The sequence below is a fragment of the Narcine bancroftii genome, chromosome 9 (assembly GCF_036971445.1).
Source record: "Narcine bancroftii isolate sNarBan1 chromosome 9, sNarBan1.hap1, whole genome shotgun sequence".
Taxonomy (NCBI): domain Eukaryota; kingdom Metazoa; phylum Chordata; class Chondrichthyes; order Torpediniformes; family Narcinidae; genus Narcine; species Narcine bancroftii.
The window spans coordinates 118,514,525-118,532,964 of NC_091477.1; the positions used below are offsets into that span (position 1 = coordinate 118,514,525).

At 41.7% G+C, this 18,440-nt stretch overlaps 1 protein-coding gene across 15 annotated transcripts in view; it reads left to right on the top strand.

Annotated features, from left to right (window-relative positions):
* Positions 1-370: 370 nt before the first annotated feature.
* LOC138742714 (muscleblind-like protein 1) overlaps positions 371-18,440 on the top strand; it is a 275,672-nt gene continuing 257,602 nt past the window's right edge. For 3 of the 15 annotated variants that reach the window (XM_069897474.1, XM_069897476.1, XM_069897473.1), the window contains exon 1: positions 386-647. The gene's annotated coding sequence lies outside the window, so the exon portion shown is untranslated. Of the gene's footprint in view, positions 648-1,927; positions 2,110-18,440 lie in introns of all 15 variants that reach the window. The other 12 variants (XM_069897488.1, XM_069897479.1, XM_069897475.1 and 9 more) reach the window with 11 other exon arrangements.

Here is an 18,440-nt window from a genome sequence, read left to right on the forward strand (position 1 = left end):
GCAGTGATGGGGAGAAGTGATAGGGCTGTGGCCAGTTTGTTTTTGCAGTCTTATCTCTCAGTGACACACCATGCAGATCAGTGAAGGAAAGAGCCTTCGAGCCTGTGAGCGAAAACCACTGCCCATATTCCAGGAAGACGTATCTGAAGACAGATGCAGTAATCAGATTAGAAGTAATGTCACATTTAATGTGTTTTCTGATTGGTCAAATTGGCATGGTATGTTCGAGTCAATTTAAAAAAAATTAAAACTTGAGAATTTTAAGTTTTCCCAATGACAGTCTCTGGGGATCCTGAGTTTTCCAGAATTTATTGTTCCTCTAAGCCATCAGCGTACACTTTCATGACAACCTTTAGAGTTAATGCCTGGGTTTTTTTTTAATATGCAAAATTGGTTGGTTGCCGTGGCAACCTCTGGGGGGGTGGCGGGTCTGAGCGGTTAATTTGGTATTTATAGACCCATAGTGTTTGAGGACAATTTGACTCAAGGCACTTCCTCCATCCTCTCCCGATCAGATCACCTGGGCCTTTGCACCTCCACGGAAGTCCTCAGCCCAGAGAGCTGGCAGCTGCCCCTTCCGGCCTGCTATCGCCGCCTGTGCTGTGTCCCCAAGGAGGAATTAGCCACGCCAGAGATAGAGAAAGCAGGTTAGTGTTTAAATTTGTGAATCGATCCTTGGATTAATTTTGTTCTAAGCTTTGTTACTTGTGTCTGAAGGATTATTTACTTGGGAGAGTGTGCTTTGACTCGTGACACAATGACAGTTACACCAGTACTTTACCTCACTTTAATCATTTAACAACTGACTTTGAAATGAGTTCAGTCAAGCAGCCCTGGAGGTTAATCCTTGCATTCGAGTTGAGATGCTTTCTGATTGCTCCAACTCTCCGGAGTGAGCAGGATCTCCACCAAATGACACCATCTATGTAAGCACTGCAGGCAGCCAAGGTAGGTTTGGAGAGGTCGCCATGATTGTGGGGTTGGTGTTTTAGACCAGGTATGCTCCCACCAGTTGGGCCAAGGCCTGGGTGTTTCTTGGAGTTCACAGGGGTTCAGGTTGAACGAGCAAGCAGAGGAGAAAGTTGCCTCGGCAAGCTGCATGGAGACTGCTTCCCCTGAAACGTGGCTGCATTCATATTGAAAGATGGAGCCGGCATCTTGCATCAAGGGGAGTTCCGAAACGATCCAAAATAGCAGATTGCTGCAACTTTGCCTCAAGCCCTTGGCTGATGACAGATTCCAAAGATTAGATTCGTGTGAGATGCCTAAATCATCGATCCCCTTAAAATTTCCAAGTTAAAATTTGTCCGTTGTCGAACTTTCATACCAGCTGCAACAGGAAGTAGAGGGAAAGAGGCTGCGGGGGGTTGGGGGTGGGGGAGGGGAAGGTCGGTAGGTTTGCGCATACTTTCATTCAAGTTTGGCCTGAAGTACCTCAAGCACTTTTATTTCCTCCCCTCCCACCCACCCAATGTTCAGAAAAGTTACTTCTACTTTTCCACTTCCACGTTGGTGGTTGGGAGTTCTGCCTGCAGCAGAGAGCTCCGCTGTTGGTTCATGAGAACCCTCTCTGCACCAAGAGCCCTGCATCATCTTAAAACATGATGCAATCACGTCATCCTTCTGCAAAATGATTATTGCTTCACTTGGTCAAGCCATTATTAAACTCAAAATGAAGAACCTTCTCTTGTAAAATTTACAATTGATTTATTCTTTTGGGGATACAAAAAATTCACCGTTATTTGAGTAAAAACACAATCCTGGAGAAAGTCAACAGTTCAAAACTCTGGTTATGTATCTTTGCTCTCTGGAGTATACTGTTTGACCTGCTGAATTTCTTCAGCTTTATGTTTTTACTTCAGGAACTGCATCTGCAGACTCTCGTGTTTTATTCCTCACTTTTATTTTTTGTTCTTTATCACACTAGAATTCAGGATGTCATCATGAAGCCAATTGGATAACAATGGCTAATCGCCTTCCTCGAAAAACATTAGTAAATGAGAGCGGTTGCTGTAGCTCAGCCCTCCTCAATCTTTTTTTGTTTGGCTGTGGCCCCACTTAAGGACTCGGCTCAATGTTTGTGGGCCCCCTTCCCTGTGACGCTGTCAGGTATAGTTGGTTTCTTCCATACTTCTCTCTTACCAACTACATAATTTTTTTAAATGATTTCAGTCTGTGCCCTACCACCCTTAAATGTGCTTCACCCTCTGCCCCCCCCCTCCCCGGGTGCCCTATGGTCTCCCGTTGAGAATGGCTGCTTGAACTATTTGGTCGTGTCATGGTTCCAACAACCAGCACTTTTACTGAAGGCTTGAATTTAAGTTCCGCAATTGCCATGGTGGGATTTTAGCTGAACGGTCCAGGTTTTTTGCATCGTACCCATGATCGCTCACCGACAAGACAACTCACAATGCACTAAATAGGAAATCCAATGTGACCTTTGGGGCTTCCTTCATTCCCTTAAGCTTTTCCTTCTGTTCAGTGACTGATCTATAGCCTGACTTCACAAGGTAACTTCTCTTATCCATGAAATTTCTGCTTAAATTGAATTTTGAAATGAATTGGCCCAACGGAAATGGCTTTTTTGCAACTGAGAATTTCATACTCCTCTGCTTGTGGGGTTGTGAAAAAAAACGTCGTACTTGAAAGGGAATAAAAAGAAACCGAGTTGCTGGGGGAACTCAACAGGTCAGACAGCATCGGTGGGGGTGGGGGGTGGGGGGGAGGGAATGGAGAGTTGGCATTCAAGGTCGATAGTCTTCAAGACTTGATGAATGGTCTCGACCTGAAGCATCGAAACCCCATTGCCTTCCATAGATCATTTTAATTTTGCTCCAGATTCCAGCAACTGCTTTCGTTCACTCTTGAAAGGATAGGTCCAAAGGCAACCAAGCTCATGAACTTCCCCTCGTTGCCCAAGACTGCTTCAACATCACTATTGTAACAGCACTTCTTTTCCTATCCCTACACTATCCCCTCAATAATGTTTGGGACCAAAACACTTTTTTTCCTTTATTTGCCCCTGTGCTCCACAGTTTGAAATTTGTAATCGAACAATTCACATGTAATTGAAGTGCACATTCCAGATTTTATTCCAGGTTTTTTGTATACATTTTGGTTTGACCCTGTATACATAGTCCCCTCATTTCAGGGCACCATAACACTTTGGCCTTTTGGCTTCACAGGTGTTTGTGAGCACTCAGGTGTGTTTGATTGTTTCACTGGTGCAGGACTAAGTGAATTAGGCTTGCTTCTGAGCTCATGATCACATTTCGAGTCTGTCATTACCATTTTTCAACATGAAGACCAGAATTTGGACATACAATGTGGTAACAAGCCATTTCGGCCCACAAGTCCGTGCTGCCCAATTTACACCCACAACCCCCAGTACATTTCAAACATTGGGATGAAACCGAATCCCTCGGGGAAAATCTGGGAGAACGTACAAACTCCTTACGATTTGAACCACAGTCCCGATCGCTGGTGCTGCAAAGGCGTTGCACTAACCGCTGCGCCAACTGCGCTGCCAATTGTGGCAGTGAAAATCAAAGAGCCCGTTATGAGGCTGAAAAACAAGAATAAAACTGTAAGAGACATCACCCAAACCTTAGGATTATCGAATTCAACAGTTTGAATCATCATTAGGAAGAAAGAGGGTACAAATAATGTGGAATAAAATCTGGAATGTGCACATTAATTACATGTGAATTGTTTGATTACAAATTTAAAACTGGAGCACGGGGCAAATAAAGGAAAAAAGTGTCTTGGTCCCAAACATTTTGGAGGCACTGTATAGGTCGGCCCAACATTGAGGGCGAAGGGCCTGTCCTGTGCAGTAGTTTTCTATATTCTATGTTAAACTTAGCAGGTCTAACTACTTCTGCCTTTATTCTCCCCAATGACTTGGCCTCCACAGTCAACTATGGCAATGAGTTCCATTCCCTGTCTGTCGCCCCTTATTTAACTTTCCCATCAACCTGTGTGTGATTCCTGGACTCAATCACAACGGGGAATTAGACTACCAGAAAGTCTTTGGAGTGTGGGAGGAAATCGGAAGACCCAAAAGAGAGGGAGACACAGCACTCTGTGGTCGGGAGGGAACTGTGGCGGGGGGTGGGGGCACTGGAGCGTGACACAGCAGCACTAACTGCTGCCCTGCTGAACTAAGCCATCGGTTGGAGAGCGTGGATATGGAGAAGATGTTTCCAGGCAGGGGAAAGAGAGTGTCTCTCGGACCAGAGGGCAGGACATCCCTTTGCAATAGAGACGAGGAGAAATGTCTTCAGCCAGAAGGTGGTGAAACTGCAGGATTTATTGCCTCAGAGGCTGTGGAGGCTGTGTCATTTAGTAAATTTAAAGCTGAGGTTGAAAGATTTCTGATTAGGAAGGATGTTAAAGATTAAAGGGAGAAGGCCAGAGAATGGGGTTAAGAGGAAAAATATGGCCGTGTTTCTACTGAGCGATGAAAATTCGGGGAAATGCGAGGTGATGCGCGGTGATGTGAGGTAACATCTCGAATTTTTACTCAGTAGAAACACATCGGGTAGCGGCTATTGCGAGGTGCTCCGTCGTCCACCTTTTGAGGTGGTCGATGTGCTGTGATGCAAGAGACGATTTTTCAGTAGAAACACAGCGAGTAACGAATTTGCGGTGTACAGGAAGTCTCGATTTTTCACCCACGCTTTTCAGTTGATCATCGCGTGCACACGCCGGCACAGCACATTATCTTATTGCGTATATATGCTGCACAAGCTACCTACTAGCTAGCTATACTGCGTTCATATCGCCTCTGCTGTTCCTTTGTGTATCGTTAAATTGGAGTAATTTCCCTGGACAAATATCAAGTTTGTCTGTCATTATAATAACTTTTTCGTTTCTTCATTGGAATATGTCGGACAGTATCAACTGAACATTTGATCTTCAGCGATTCTTGATCACAAAATGGCAGGAAATGATGGTGAAGGGCATTTTGGATGGGAAAACAAAACGACCTGATATGTGACCTTAAAATACGCGACTTCCTGGTCACCTCGCATTGCCCCGCATCACCTCGCATCACCGCGTATTTATCACTCAGTAGAAACAGTTCGGGTAGTCGTAAAATACGCAGTGATGCGGGGGACAAAAATTTGCGGTGATGCGAGGTGATGCGGGGTGATACGAGTTGTCCCAGTAGAAACATGCACTATGTCAGCTGTGATTTGAAAGGCAGAGCAGACTCAATGGACCGAATGGCCTAATTCTGCTCTTAACTTTTCTGGTCTTACAAAAAAAAGGATGATTTCATAAAGGAAAGGGAGATGGGCTTGCAGAAGGTGTAATTGACTCCAGTAGAAAATGGGACTGGAATTTTTTTTAATAAACTTTATTTATTTGAAGAATCATTACTAGTAATACAAAATACATTCCATGAAGAGAATTTTATCTGAATATATATATTTAAAAAAAAGAAAGAAAAAAAAAATCAAATCCCACCCCCACCCCTCCAACCCCATCAGCGAGCTCTCTTAAGGAGAGCTAAAAATATATCTTCTTCTCTTTGGCATGGCTTCGCAGACGAAAATTTATGGAGGGGTAATGTCCACGTCAGCTGCAGGCTCGTTTGTGGCTGACAAGTCCGATGCGGGACAGGCAGACACGGTTGCAGCGGTTGCAAGGGAAAATTCGTTGGTTGGGGGTGTGTGTTGGGTTTTTCCTCCTTTGTCTTTTGACAGTGAGGTGGGCTCTGCAGTCTTCTTCAAAGGAGGTTGCTGCCCGCCAAACTGTGAGGCGGCAAGATGCACGGTTTGAGGCGATATCAGCCCACTGGCGATGGTCAATGTGGCAGGCACCAAGAGCTTTCTTTAGGCAGTCCTTGTACCTCTTCTTTGGTGCACCTCTGTCTCGGTGGCCAGTGGAGAGCTTGCCATATAACACGATCTTGGGAAGGCGATGGTCCTCCATTCTGGAGACGTGACCTACCCAGCGCAGTTTGATCTTCAGCAGCGTGGATTCGATGCTGTCGGGCTCTGCCATCTCGAGTACTTCGATGTTGGAGATGAAGTCGCTCCAATGAATGTTGAGGATCAGAAACTAAAAGTATATAATAAATCAAAATATATCTAAATGCATATATTCCAAATATGGTAACCACTTATTAACAAAAAAAGAATAATTGTCATGCAGATTATATGTAATTTTTTCCATAACAATACAAGCTTTCAACTCATTCTGCCATCGCATTATATTAATCACTATATTATCTTTCCATGTACTTGCTACACATTTTCGAGCTACAGACAATGCTAAATATATAAATGCAATTTGAAATGTATCCAACCCTAATCCCCTTAAAGGAATCATATAACTCATTTAAAAAAAAGATGGATCTAATGGTAACTTAAAATTATATAATTTTTCCAAAATTAACTTAATTTCATCCCAGAATGGTTGTACATGCACACAAGACCAAACAGCCTGTAAAAAGGTTCCAGTATATACACCACATCTAAAACAAGAATCCGAATTACTAAAACCATATTTTTTTCAATTTCTCTGGGTTTAAATACAACTGATGTAGAAAATTATAATTAACCATTCCATACCGCACATTCGTCAATTTAGTAACTCTATCATGACACGTATCTGCCCAATAATCTTCAGGAAAAACAAAAGCTAAATCATTTTCCCATTTAAGCTTAGACTTTTCCCATTCTGGCTTATCCATATTGTCTTGTAATACTTGGTACATAACAGAAATATAGCCCCTATTTGGTATAGAAGAAATCAAAGACTCGAATTCCGTCAATACAGGTAACATCATCTCTCTACCATACATATTTTTCACCAAAGATCGAAGTTGATAATAAACAAATAAAGAATTTTCAGCAATATCAAAACACTCTTTCAATTGATTGAAAGAAAGAAAGTCCTTCTACAAAAAAATTCTTTAATGCTTTTATACCTTTAGAATCCCATCTCTTTAAATGACTATTAAATGTTGAAAAAGAAATAAGCTGATTATTATATAATGGAGTTAAAATTGACAATTTACCTTTTGATCATAAAATCTTATTTTTATTAATCCATAGTTTTAATAGATGTTTTAATATTGGCATATTATATTCCCTCAACAAATATACATTCCATCAAAATATAAATTGATACACCTCGACTTCAGAAATACAAGCCATCTCAACTTTAGCCCAACTCGGGGGATGGTCTAAATCCATCAATCTACTAATAAATTTCAACTGGGCTGCTTCATAATAATTTTGAAAATGAGGTAATTGAAGCCCACCTAACGCATACTTCCAAGTAAGTTTATATAATGCTACCCGTTGTAATTTACCTTTCCATAAAAATTCTCTCATAACTTTATTTAAATCCTGAAAGAGAACACGGTATTGATTGAAATAAATATTGAATACAAGGTAAAATATTCACCTTAATACAGTTAACTCGACCAATTAAAGTTAACGGAAGATCTTTCCACTTAATTAAATCTGCTTTAATTTTTTTTAATAATGGAACATAATTTAACTTGTACAAAGATTGGTACTCAGTATTTACAATTATTCCTAAATATTTAATTTTATCAGACCATTTCAGTTTTATAATTTTTTATACTCTGAATAATCTCCTTCTCCGACTGGCAAAATTTCACTCTTGTCCCAGTTAACTTTATATCCAGATAATGTTCCATATTGTAATAAACATTCCTGCAAACGTGGCAATGATTGTTCTGGGTTTGTTAAATATATCAAAACATCATTGGAAATAAATTAATCTTATACTCTTCATCCATAATTCTCATCCCTCTTATTTGTTCATTCTGCCTTATTGTTTGAGCTAACGGTTCAATAGCCAATGCAAACAGAGCTGGTGACAATGGACAACCTTGTCGAGTTGAACGCATCAATTTAAACAATGAAGAAACTTGACCATTTGTCACCACCCTAGCAGTCAGGTTGATATATAAAGCTTTAACCCAACCAATAAAAAAGGGCCAAATTTAAACTTCTCCAATACTTTAAATAAAAAATCCCATTCGACCCTATTAAAAACTTTTTCCGCATCAAGCGCAACCACCATTGGATAGTTGGGCTACTGTTGATATGCATTGACCAAACTAATCAATCGAAGAATATTATCTGAAGCATTTTAATTTTTAATAAAACCTGTTTGATCAACATGGATCAATTTAGGTAAATACTTAGAAAGTCAATTAGCTAACACTTTTGCTATAATTTTATAATCAACATTCAATAAAGAAATAGGTCTATACGAAGACACTTTCAATGGGTCTCTATCTTTTTTCGGGATTACAGTAATTAAACCACTAGAGCAAAATTCTGGTAACTCATGCTATTCAGACACTTGTTGTAATATCTCCTCAAACACTGAGGATAAATCTTCATAAAATGTTTTATAAAATTCCACCGAAAACCTTCCATCACCTGATGACTTCCCACTGGGCATTTCCAACATAGCCGCCTTAATCTCTAATTCTGTAAATGGAGCTTCCAGATCCATAACATCCTCCTCTTCTAAATGCTGATAACATTAACTTAGATAAATAAGAATCAATAGAACCATTATCCTGTTTCCCCTCAGAAGTATATATTTTTTATAAAATGAATAAAACTGGTCATTAATTTCCTGAGGTTTATAGATAAATGTTGAATTCTTTTTTACAGCATTAATAATCCGTGAAACTTGTTCCTTTTTTAACTGCCATGCAAGTACCTAATGTGCCCTCTCACCCAACTCATAATAACACTGCTTTAATCGATTAATTAAACATTCAAATTGATAAGTCTGCCACATATTATAATGCAATTTCAATTTAGTCAAAGCCACTTTTTTTTATCTTCTGTCACTTCCTTCTGAAATTCCTTCTCCAGTTCATCAATTTGCTTTTCTAATTCTAAACTTTCTGCCATATACTGCTTCTTAACTTTAGTGGTATAACTAATAATCTGTCCTCTTAAATAAGCTTTTAACGCATCCCATAACACAAAATGACTTTTTACTGAATTAGCATTTTCAGACAAAAAAAAAGTAATCTGTTCTTTAACAAAGTTAACAAACTCCGTTTTTTCAACAACATTGTGTTAAATCTCCATCTATAAGATGAATGTACCACTTCTGAACTTACATTAAAAAATAATAAAGAATGATCTAATATAACCCTGCTTTTATATTCTGCCTGTAATACCCTTCCTTGTAAATGTGCCAATACTAAAAAAAATCTATTCTAGAAAATGAATCATGTCAAGACGAGTAAAAAGAAAAATCCTTCTCTGTAGGATTAACCCTCCACCAAATTTAAATCCTTCATCAAGGCCCCAATTTGTATCGCCATGTTTGATTTCTTTATATTTTTTGGGGATCTATCCAACAAAGGATCCAAGACACAATTAAAATCTCCCCCAACTAAAATATTTTCATTAGCGATTTAATAACAAAAAAGCTTCCAAAATAAAACACTCATCATCCACGTTAGGTGCATAAACATTAAGCAAAGTCCAAGATTCAGTAAAAATTTTACAATTCACCTTTAAAACCCTTCCAGCATTCCCTTCCATAGTTTGCAACTCAAAAGGCAAATTCTTATGAATTAGAATTGCTGCACCCCTTGCCTTAGAATTAAATGAAGAAAAAAAACACATGCCCAACCCAACCTCTCTTCAATTTCAAATGTTCTTTTTCAGTCAAATGTGTTTCTTGTAAAAAGGCAATATCAATTTTCATTTTCTTGATAAAAGCCAAAACTCGCGTTCGCTTAATCGGCTTATTTAACCCCTGAACATTAAAAGTTGCAAATTTCAAATTGGACATCCCTATAAACTAATATAATCATTTACTACAAAATATCACTCCCCTTCCAGTAAATTAAAACCACTCTCCCTCCCCTAAATATTTTTTAAAAGAAAGTATATATAATTATTTTTTTAATTATTCCGCCAAAAAAAAACTACCCAAAGGTAGTAAAGCCATAAAAAAACTGGGTGTGGTAAACCCCACTAGTGCAGATGACTATCAAAGATTTCAGTGCTATCCGCCCCCCCCCCCCCCCCCCACCCAGCCTTCACATCAATACAATCCAGTACTGTAAATATATTCAACCCAACGACTCCATTCCCAATGATTGTTCTGGATCTTCAATGTCATTCAGACTTTGTGTTAAAACCTCTTTCCTTCCATTTTTTCCATTCTTTCCATTCTGCCCATTTCCATTTCCATTTGCCCTCTTTTTAGATGACGGTGGCGAAACTCTTCCATGTCTTTGTAAATCCAGTAATGAATTAGCAAAAATTAATGCATCATGATCTTTCTCAAAGAATTGAGATTGAAAGTTACCATAAAAAACTTTTAACACACCACGATATTGAAAAGCAAATTTATAACCCTTCCGCCACAGTACTTCTTTAGCAGAATTAAATTCCCGTTGCTGCCTAATAATTTCTTGACTCAAATCTGCATTAAAAAATACTCTGTTATTTGAATCATTATTGGAGGTTGACTTTGTCGTCCCTTCTGTCCCACCAACCGTAATATCATTTCTCTGTCTTGATAGTTCAGGTACCGAACTAAGACCACTCGTGGTGGTTGTCCCGGTAACTGTTTCTTTTGTAACACTCTATGTGCCCTCTCCAATACTAAACCTTCCGGAAAAAAACTCTTTGCCCAACACCTCGGGAATCCAACTCTTGAAAAATTTTATTGGATCAGACCCTTCAATGTCTTCTGGAAGACCCACAATTTTCACATTGTTTCTCTGACTTTGATTTTCTAATTAATAAATTTCTTTCTTCTGGATTCCCCAATCCACAAACAAATCTTCCACTTTCTCTAATTTTATCTTGTTACGTTCAACTTGAATTTTACATTCAGAAAAAGCTGTTTCAATCTTTTTTTAATTTCTTGCACTGTATCCACTGATTTAATACATTTACTGACATCCCTCTTAACTGTAGATATATCTTCAGACATATTAGATATTTTAGTTGTCACATCCAGAAATCCTTGAGTCATTTGTTTAGACATATTGTCCATATGATAGGCAATCCCTTCCAAGACTCTACAAACAGACTCCATTCCAGATTCCAATCCCATATTTTGAGGCCTACCTTCTCTAGACTCCACCTCCAATTGTTCCCGCGAACTGCTCGTTAAAGGTAAATCTTCCTCTTCTTCCAACGTTGTCGGGCCCTTCCCGGTGCGGCTGCGGGTTTGCACACCCGACGGCCCACACATGTTCCAATAACTCACGGATCCTTGAAGCACTGCACATGCCCGGAAAAGCCAGGGACTGTGCAGAGGCAGCTTCCGACGCCATTCTGCATGACCCCAGCCCACCTGACGGCAGCCCGGGCTCAAGGGTTCTTCTCTAAGCTGGGTTGTCCACATGTCCGACAATGCGAACACACAAATCAACTCCGGCCGAGTTCGTCATCATGCCGCCGCCATCTTGTGGAGACAAGGTAAGCGCCGGTGTAATACTCAGCCTGGCAGGAGTTCTCTGTGCCTTGGAGGTTCCAAACGACAATTCCGTGCCTTCAGCTGGACAGGTTGGCCTCAATTCTTCAGCACTTTTAAAAGGTAATTTCCTCTGTAATTGAGCTTTCGTTTTTTTTAAATTAGTCACCATATATAGTGGCGGCAGAGTCAATTGTATTATTTAAGAAAAGGTTGGACAGGTATATGGATGAGAAGAAGATGGAGGGTTATGGGCATTGTGCAGGGAGGTGGGACTAGAAAGGGGTGTTTGGTTCGGTGCGGACTAGAAGGGCCTAATGGCCTGTTTCCGTGCTGTAATTGTTATGTTATATGACCCACTAATGTTCCCAAAAATAAATAAAAATACAATTTTTAATCACTTAGATAAACTTTAAAGACGGGTACTTAGAAAACTGGCTGAGGAGGGGTGGGATCGCACATCTGCCCTCTACGCCATCTTGCCACGCCCCCCGGGACTGGAATTTCTGATGTAAAATATAAATGATGTCGATTTCAGTGAGTGCAAATTGCTCTTTTGAAGTGAATTGCCCATGAGCACACGTGTCATAATAAAACAGCAGTGTGTCCAGTAAGAATAAAGATTTTAATATTAGTCGGCAAGATCTTCATGGTTTCAGGCTGAGGAGATTTTAATGGGTCAGTCACCGAGACCATGTTCTTCACTCCACGTGGAGTCACTTGGTGTGAATCATCTTGTTTCCAAAGTGATGCTTGTTATTAATTAGATTTGCATACCCAGAGGTGCAAAAATATGTTTATTTGTCCAGACACTGGGTCAGGTGCTAACTGAGGGAATTCATCGATATTGGGTGCATAGCCCTTGAAAATGTTCCACTGGTAATGTCGTAATTCTGAAATAAAAACAGAAAATGCTGGCCATTCTGAGCCAGTCAGGCAGCATCTGTAGAAAGAGAAATTGAGTTAGCAGGCACTCACGGCGCCTCCGTCTCTGATGACCGAGGTGCCTCGGGAAAGGCGCATTGGAGGGCCTGTCCCACTCCAGTCACCTCCCCCCCATTTCTGTCAGGCAGAAGATCCCTGGCAATCTCCAGATATTGGACGTTTTCTTTCCTGCTCTTATCAGGCTCCTGCATGATGGTGGAAGATGATAACCTTGCACTGTGTGAACTATATTTTACTCAAAGTTTGTACTTCGTCTCCATGGATGGTGAACAGTGTGTGTGAGAGAGAGAGGAAGAGAGTGGAGGTGGGATGGGGGGGGGAAGAGAGAGAGAGACTGAGGCTGAGAATGAGAGAGATACTGAGAGTGTGATAGAGTGAGAGAGAGAATAAGAGAGCCAGTGCGTGCATGTGTGTGTGTGTGTATGTGTGTGTGTGTGTGTGTGTGTATGTGTGTGGAGAGGTGAAAAATAAAGAGTGCAGATCCTTCAATCTTGAGAGAACAAACAGAAGCTGGAAGGATTCAGCAGGTCAGGCAACATCCATGGAGAGAGATGATCTGTCAACGTTTAAACATCTGTGAAGTCGACCATCTGCCTTTTCAGTATAATGTCCCATGTAAAGAGAAGCCTTCATGCCATGAATTCAATAGCAAATACTTGGCCAAGCAGGCATGCAAGTAGCTTCACAGCTGCACTTTCAAGACCAGTACTTCGGTAACACCAAAGTGAGTCTTTAAGTTTTATTAAAATTTAGATGTACAGCATGGTCACAGGCTCCTTTAGCCTTAAAAGCCCATGGCCCCCAAATACACCAATTAATCTACAACACCCTACCTTTTGGAGGGTGGGAGAAAACTGGAGCTTTCAGACGAAACCCACGCAGACATGTACAGAGAGCCGGATTCGAACCCAGATCACACGCACTGTAATTGCACAGCACTAACTGCTGGGCTAACCATGCCACCCAGGTCATCTCGGTGCAAAGTTTTGGGTCATGCCTAGGAAGTCCCCATGCAAAAACAAAGTTGGAATGCGAAATGAGTAATATTCTAAATTAAATGCAGACTCCTAAGAATCCTTTTGTGAAAGTTAGGGACAACTGGAGAGCTTCAAACTGTATGAACTAAACTTAGAAATGGGAAAGGTATAAATGTGTTAAAATTTCAGAGAAGTGACTCAGCATGTTACAACAGGAGACACAGTCAAATGAAGGCCACGTCTATTTATATTAATCATCACTCATTGGGAGCCATGGATAATCTTACATGGAGCATGCGTGGATGAACAACCTTCAAATCAATTCAAGCTGCGTCCAGGGGAATCCTAGTTAAAAAGAGTTAATGCAAATGAGTTAGCTCAGTACACAATGCACAATTGTAATAGAGACTGACTTTCTAAATGTGGATCGCTCAATAAATGTGAAAACCAATCCTCCTCCACCTGGCAGAACTTGTTTTACCCTCAATAACTTCTCCTTTGACTCATCCTTCTTCCTCCAAGGGATAGCCAGAGGTACCCGCGTGAGTCCCAGTTATGCCTGCCATTTTGTAGCAACCCTTTGCAGGCAAGGCTCCTCAACTCTTAATATGGTACATTGGCAATGGCCTCGTGAGGCTAGAATGAGCTCGTCAACTTCATCCACTTTGCTGTTGACTTGCAACCCAACATCATGTTCACTTGGTGCCTCTGTGACAACTCTCCCTTTCCTTGATCTCGCTGTCTCCATCTTGGGAAACAAGGTCTTCAGAGATCATTTCTACAAACCTGCCCAACTCCCACAGATTGGTCGATTGCACCTCTTCACACCCTGTCCCCGCCAGGATTCTGTTCCTTTCTGTAAATTCCTCCGACTCTGTCACATCTGCTCCCAGGACGAGGTCTTCCATGCCAGGTCATCTGAGATGTCTTCCTTCTTCCAAGATTGGAGCTTCCCCTCTACTGCCATCAACTTAGCCCTTACCCACATCGCCTCCATTTCCTGCACATCAGCTGTGGTCCCACTTGGCCCCAAGATGCAACAAAGACAGGATTCCCTTTGTACTCACCTACCACCCCACCAGCCTACGCATGCAACCTATTATCCTCCGCAATTTCTGCCACCTACTACGTGATCCCACCGCCAGACACATCTTCCCCTCTCCTCCCCTCACTGCTTTCCACAGGGACCGCTCCCTCATCTACTCTTTGCCCTAATTGCCACCTCAGTACTTATACCTGTATCCACAAGAAATGCAATGCTTGCACCCACACCCCCCCCCCCCCCCACTCCCTCACCACCATTTGGGGCCTCACACAGTCCTTCCAAGTGAAGCAGTGTTTTGCTTGGGAAGGCACAGGAGTTGTCTACTGCACCCGGTGCTCTCGTTGTGACCTCCTCTGCATTGGAGAGACAGGAAGGTCACTTCATTGAGCACCCTTGTACCATCAGCTGCAATAACAGTGGCCACACATTTTACTTCCACACATCCACAACAGCCTCATGTGCTGCCAAACCAAGGCTACCTGCAAATTGGGGGAACAGCACCTTCTATTCCATCTGGGTACTCTCCCACCAGATGGCCTTTGAACCCTTCACCTGAGTGTCTCGTTTTCCCTACCTCCTGTCTCCTTTCCTACAGCTCCCCACCCCTTTCCTTCCCCATTCTGAGATATATACCCTCCCCTTTTACAGCAGCTTTGCTGCCCTTCCACCTAATTATCCCCTTTCCCCCCTCCTCTCCTCTCCTGACCCTTTTTATTCAGGTGCCTTGCTGCTTGTAACACTGATCTTTTGATGAAGAGCTCAGGCCCAAAATATTTGTTATACAGTATATCTTTGCCTCCGATGGACACTGAATGACCTGCTGAGTTCCTTCAGCATCGTTGACCTTTCACGGCATCTGCAGATTTTGGTGTAACACTTCAGGAAGGATGGTGAGGGAGGAATGGGTGTTAGGAATTCTCTTGGTGAATTTACAGCCTCCATCTACAGATTGTACAGCAAGGACAATTGCTAACAATCGATGCTTAGCGGTGAGATCCTGGTCATTTAGTGCAAGTTTCTACTTCCTTGGGAGTTCGCAGAGGTTTAGTGTGACATCGAAAACCTTGGCAAACTTCTACAGAATGTGTAGTGGGAAGTGCAATGAGTCGCTCTATGGGGGCACCAATACCTGTGAGTGTAAACTTCTGCAAAAGGTAGTGGACACAGCCCAGGGCATCACAGGCAAAACTCTCCCCACCATCGAGAACCTCTACAGGGAACGCTGCCATTGGAGAGCAGCAGCGATCATCAACGATCCACGTCACCCAGCACACGCTCTGTTCCCGCTGCTGCCATCAGGAAAAAGGTGTAGATGCCATAAGACACATCACCAGGTTCAGGAACAGCTGCTACCCTTCCACCGTCAGTCTCCTCAACAACAAACTCAATCAGGGACTCATTTAAGGACTCTTACTTTGCAATCATTTATTATTGAATATTTATTTTCTGTATTCTGTTTGTACTTTTTTCTTGTTTATGTTTTTCTCTTTTAAATTGAAATTTTTGGTCATACTACACAGTAACAGGCCATTTCGGCCCATGGTTCTGTTCCGCCCAATTAACACTCTATTAACCTATACCCCTGTTACTTTTTGAACAGTAGGAGGAAACCGTATCCCCCAGGGAAAATCCACACAGACACGGGAAGAAAGTACAAACTCCTTATAGACAGTGCGGGATTCGAACCCAGGTCCCCATCACTGGCGCTGCAAAGGCGTTGCGCTGACCACTAAGCCAACCATACCACCCCAAATATGAATTGTATATGTATGTTTTCTTGAATCCATTACTGATAAGTAGAAATTCTGCCTGGCCGCCAGGAAAAGGAAACTCACTGTTGTATGTGATGTCACGTGTGTACTCTGGCAATGCATTTGAACTTTGATGTTCCCTGCATGCTCTGTTGTAAAGGCTGACCTATCATATGAATGGATGATACACACTGCATGATGGAGGATTGCCCTCAGATGCCAGATCATGTCACCCAATACCTGGGCAAGAAGTTCCACTGATCTCTCAAAGAAATGATTGACATTCAGCAAGGAGAGGAGTTGCAGCATCCTCTCAACCATTTAAACATGGAAAGGGAAAGGCAATTTTGCATAGAAATGATTTGTAAATATATCACCATTTCCACCATCTCCATGGTGTCCAAATCTTTAGCCAAAGTTCCAAAGCTCCAAAGTTCATACATATGACATCACACACAACCCTGAGATTCTTTTTCCTGTGGGGCAGCAGAATTTTAACTTATCGATCGTTTAATTGTAATTTGAATTTTTTTTTAAATTTAGACATACAGCACGGTAACAGATTATTTTGGCCCACAAGCCCGTGTTGCCCAATTTACACCCAATTGACCTACACCCCCGATACGTTTCAAACGGGGAGAGGAAACCAAAGCTCCCGGGGAAAATCCATACAGACACAGGGAGAACGTACAAACTCCATACAGCCAGCACAAGATTCGAACCCCGATCCCAAACGCTGGTGCAGTAAAGGCATTGCGCTAACTGCTACGCCAACTGGGCCAACCTCGTACTCAAAGCAGGAAATGTAAACAAATTGACTGTGCAAATAGAGAAAAAATAAATATCCAGATATAAATAATGTCCAAAGTAAGAGTCCATAAATGAGGGTCTGATTGAGTTTGTTTAGGAGTCTGATGGTGGAGGGGTAGCAATTACTCCTGAAAGAGTCTTGTGGCACCTACACCTCTTTCCTGATGGCAGCAGTGAGAACTCAGTATGTCCTGGGTGGTGTGGATCCTTGATGATTATTGCTGGTCTCCAATGGCAATATTCTCTGTAGAATTTCTCGATGGTGGTGAGAGTTTTGCCCGTGATGTGATGGGCTGTGTCCACTACCTTTTGCAGAGCTTTCCGTTCAGAGGCACAGGTATTTTGGCCCACATACAAGGACTGATGCAGTCGGTCAGCACACTTACCACCACACATCTGTAGAAATTTACCAGGGTTTCTGATGACACACCGAACCTCTGCAAACTCCTGAGGAACTGTCAGTGGGCAGGTCAATGTCATTTGCACTCTGGCTTCTTGCCCTCCTTGTTCCTGACGAAGAGTTTGGGGTCGAAATGTCGACCGTTCCTTTCCTCCCACAGATGCTGCTCAACCTGCTGAGTTCTTCCGCAGATTGGGTTTGGGTTCACGAAGCTGCCTTGCCCTCAAGGGTGGCAAGTGCTGGCCTTGCCAACAGCACACACGCACTACCAACGATCAACAACAGCCACAAAACAAGCAGTGAAAAGGCATTTCCTAATTTCTTTCCTGTTTTCTATTTAAAGGGACGTACATGAATTTTTAATTGTTAATCTTGATTTAATTATTGAAGAGGGAAGGCCACAAAACCACGCAGAAAGTGCTTGGTGATCACAATTCCCGGAGTTATAGTCATTGACTCTTTCAAATCAAAAAGGCAATGATGAAACATTTTAAGGCTCATGGAAAATTTATTTAATCTGCAGGATGTGGGGATTGTGAGCAAGGCACTTTCAGTATTATCCCTTGACTTTCCCACTTTAATTCGGAAAAGCTAAACAGTGAAACCACTCTCACGGGGAGGTTGGGAATTCCAGTATTATGACAGAGCAATGGGGAGGGAATGAGTATATACAGTAGTTTAAAGTTTAAGCAATAAACAACTTGCATGAAACATTGTCCATAAAAAGAAAAATTACTATTGTTTTCGTTTCAGAAAAATGCAGTGAAGTGCCTTAGTTGCAGGGATAATCAGATTTCAGATTTATTGTCAGGTGACATCACGTACAACCCTGAGATTCTTTTTCCTGTGGGTGAGGTAGAATTACCACTTACTGGTAGTGCGACAAAAAAAAACTACACAATGTACACGGTAAATAAATAAATAATGTAAACAAATTGTCTGTGCAATACAGAGATTTTTTTTAAAAATCAATAAAGTGCAAAAGTAAAAGAGTTGTTAAATGAGGCCCTGATTGAGTTTGTTGTCGATGAGTCTGATGGTGGAGGGGG